This window comes from Pimephales promelas, chromosome 12, assembly GCF_988280905.1.
Source record: "Pimephales promelas chromosome 12, fPimPro1.hap1.1, whole genome shotgun sequence".
Classification (NCBI taxonomy): Eukaryota; Metazoa; Chordata; class Actinopteri; order Cypriniformes; family Leuciscidae; genus Pimephales; species Pimephales promelas.
In genome coordinates this window covers 10,600,106-10,604,124 of record NC_142780.1, presented here as the reverse complement: position 1 = coordinate 10,604,124, position 4,019 = coordinate 10,600,106, and the positions used below count along the sequence as shown (strand labels likewise).

The 4,019-nt window shown below is 30.3% G+C and overlaps 1 long non-coding RNA gene across 1 annotated transcript; it reads left to right on the top strand.

Moving 5' to 3' along the window:
- Nucleotides 1–668: 668 nt before the first annotated feature.
- Nucleotides 669–2,873, top strand: LOC120494987 (uncharacterized). The gene is made up of 3 exons (XR_005625956.2): nt 669–1,092; nt 2,156–2,268; nt 2,434–2,873. It is a non-coding gene; the product is annotated as an uncharacterized LOC120494987 (long non-coding RNA).
- The last annotated feature ends 1,146 nt before the right edge of the window (nt 2,874–4,019 follow it).

Sequence of the window (4,019 nt, the reverse complement as noted above, 5' to 3'; positions counted from 1 at the left end):
AAACATATGTTAATTATATTTAAAAATATTTTACTAGAAACGCAATGCTAATAAATATACACTTAATTACACTTTTAGAAATATGCTAAAAACAAACATAGTTTTAGTGAAGTTTTAGTGTCTTTACAGAAAGCATACTTGTTGCTAAATTAAAGTATTTTTTGTGTTCACTTCAAGTTTAAAAATTCAAGTCCCTTTAATTCCCTTCCTAACATGTAGGCAATTAAACATGTATCGAAATTAATTGTATATTTCTACAAAGACTAAGTAGCACTTTAATTATAAATATGTGCTCAGTTAAGCTTTTAAGAAATATACCAAAAACTACCACACTTTTTGTAATACTACCAACACTTAACTCAATGCATATGTATTTCACACTTTATATTATGTGTTTTAGGTTTAACTTTTTTAAATTAATTTGTTATAATTATGAAAAGCACTAAAATTTGACTAACAAGTAATGCACTTCTATACTTCTGCATTAATTAATCAAATAGTCTTTTCCACAAAACAAGTGAATACCAGTACTTGCACACATCAACATAAAAGATCAGGTGTACATACTAGAAAAACAAAATAAATTTCTTAAAGCTTGACTCTTACATTTGTTTAGCCAAAATTAATTTAAAAAAATTGTTTTAAAGCATGTTAGGTTTATATTAACAGAGTTGTTTCTTTTTTTGTGGATGTTAGTTAATATTTCCAGTTGCATTCATTTGGACCAATCAGAGCCAATCTTTTCAAAACAAGCTTGCCGGCAATTGTCCAATCACACACTGCCATTTGAACTTACATGTTGGGCAGGGCGCGGACAACGGATACTACTGACTGTCACTGTGGTATTCCTAGATTTCCTACTTCGGATATTTCAACAGAAATCATGTATTTTCCAAATTTTGCTTTGTTATTTCACTGACTCGGACCTAGTGAATGTGGATAGCACCGATCTAATATTAAGAGAAAACACGAGCAGATTACCAGGTCGTCAGCTCCCGCGAACAATTTAGCAGTGAAGAGGACAACGCAGAGCTGCGCCGCCACGACATGGACAGAGCAAGATACTGCCAGAAAAGATCTTACTTCTTGGTGGTAAGTTTATTAGTTTAAGTGATTAGTATAATTGGCTTTATTCTCACTTTGGGTTTAGAAAATATTTTCAGAAGTTGATGTCGATGTTCTGTGGATTACTGGCGTTTCTGTTGATTTGACACTAAAGCGAGTTAATCCATTGACGTCTATCAACTTAATTGTTATAGATCTAGACAGTGACATAAAACAACTATAAAAACATTGCACACTGTGTTTGCAGAAAAAAGGTTATTAATGGTGATTACACGACAGGCTTGATTGTCCCTAAGTAACTTCTTGTGTTTTAAATATTATAATATATTTTAAGCTCTAATAAAACTTTCACATCTGTGATATTTAATTCATAGTAAAATCTAATTAATTATTAGTAGGCTGTCAGTTTTCATGTCAATTCGATAAATAAATTAAGTTGTAATCACCAACTATAAGCTTTCACAAAACCAATTATTAAATATCTTGCACTGAGAAATTAAAATGATGTTAAATAATGAAATGAGAGATTTTATATTTAATATTTAGCCTAGCCAAGGAATTTGCACATTGCAAAGACATTTTTTTTTATTAAACCTAACCGTGAGTAGATGAGGTCAAGTCGAGTAAGTAGTAGTTGATCCTCTTGATTTGTAACTTTTTGTTGGTGAAAAACAAAAAAAAAGGCAATAGAATAGTGTGTCATGTAGCAGCTAAGTAACTAAGTGACCTATTATATATTAACACGTATTTGAAAAATGAATATGTATTTTGCCTGATTATGCATTGAATTATGCAATCACATAATCGTGTTTTTCTCGAGGGACTGATTTATATGATTTTATGAGTGGTATTCAGCTTTTTTACATTTAATCAAGGCGTTATCAGCTGTCACCAACTTGTAACTTTCAATAGAAAGTTCTGTCTTTATTAATAATGAATAATTACTTTAATAATAGCGTGGAAGTTACAGTAATGGTTCATTAAATATGTTTCACCATTTAAACAAAATACAAATTATATATGAAGAACACAAACTAGTGTTTTTTCTGCCCTAACTTTGTATAACATGCGACTTTATTTTTTCTTATAGAGCTTCCAGGGATATTAGCATCTCTCAAAGAGGCCCTGGAGTCCATGAAACGAGGTTCATTCAGCTCAAGCCCAAGATCATCTGAGCTGTGTCTTCCTGAAACCTCAGAAATGGTTAGAAAATTCTTTATGATAAAGAAAAATCCTATTTGTTATAATAATTATATCTGACTTTTTGTGCATTAAGTGTTCTGAATTAAGTAACAAAGTGACAGCTTTTTATTAGAATTATAAATGAACAAGTTTATACTAATGCTTGTTTTTTTTTATTCTTGCCAGATTTCCCTCTGTGTTTCTGATGTCCCCAAAAGAGTCTATGGCAGACTGAACAAGTCACGAACTTCTCTTTTTACTCAAGATTTGGCCACTTTACTTTTTGCTATTGTATTTCACTTTGTTTGACTTAAAGGATTAGTTCACTTTAAAAAAAAAAAAAAACCTTTAGCTGATAGCTTACTCACCCCCATGCCAAGATATCCATGTCATTCTTTCTTCAGTTGAAAAGAAATTAAGGTTTTTGATGAAAACATTTCAGGATTTTCTCCATATAATGGACTTCATTGGGGACCAAACGGTTCAAGGTCCAAAAGACAGTTTCTGTGCAAACTGTTCAAAGGGCTTTAAACGATTCCAGACGATGAATAAGGGTCTTATCAATCGAAACGATCGGTCATTTAAAAAAAAAAAAACCCACAAGTTTAAGTTTTATAAGCTCAAATGGTCGCCTTGCTCTGTTCTGTGATGCATGTTCATGATTTTCCTATTTGAACTCGTTCATCAAAATTAACAAATCTTTTTCCGAGTCATTAGGTTCATTCAATGAACGAAATTAATGAATTGACTCGAAAAAAGATTTGTCAGGGCTGCCAACTCTCAAGCATTCAGCACAAGACTCGCAATTGAGCCAATTCTCATGCTTTCACGACAAATTGACTGTTAGCCATTGGACCCTGAACCGTTTGGTTCCCAGTGATTATATGGAGAAAATCCTGGAATGTTTTCATCAAAAACCTTAATTTCTTTTCGACTGAAGAAAGAAAGACATGGACATCTTGGAAGACATGGGGGTGAGTAAATTATCACCAAGAGTTTTTTCAAAAGTGAACTACTCCTTTCAGTTAGTTTATTTATTTATTTATTTTTGTTCTGTTTAATACCTCTGCAAATCAATGCATTTTATGTTAATGTATTTTGTTTAGTTTTCATAATGCTTTACTGATGTAGTGCATTAAAGTTTATCTTTCAAAGAGTGTTTGTGTGTTTTGTAGAAATATTTTTTTTATTGGGTTTTGTTGAATTCAAATGTTTAAATGTATTTTTAATACATTAAAATATATTATTTTTATATTAAATGGTTTTTGGAAAAATATATTTTTAATATGTTAATAGTGGGTCCAATAGTGTTCTACTAATACATTATTAATAAGCTGAAATTATATTTAAAATATACTCAGAATGCATTAATGTGAAGCTAAAAATATACTAATGCTGTATTTCTAAAGTCTATTTAAAGTGTATTAAAATACACTTTAAATCAGTGCTATTATATTACATTAAATGTACTTAAAATGGTTCCATTTTAGCACAATTTAGTATAAAATATATTACTATTACCTTAAAATTGAAATTAAATACATATTAAAGTACACTTAATATACTTGAAGTTGTTTCAATTTAGCACATTTAATACATATTTAATATGGTACACTTAAAATACATTAAGTATATCAAAATAAGTACAATTTAAATATATTTCCTTTTCACCTGGGTTGTGTTTGTGTTTTGTGCATGTTTCAGGGCACACCCCTTGAATACTGCTGAACTTCTGTCTAGTAATGCTAAAATTCCATTTACATACTCTCTAT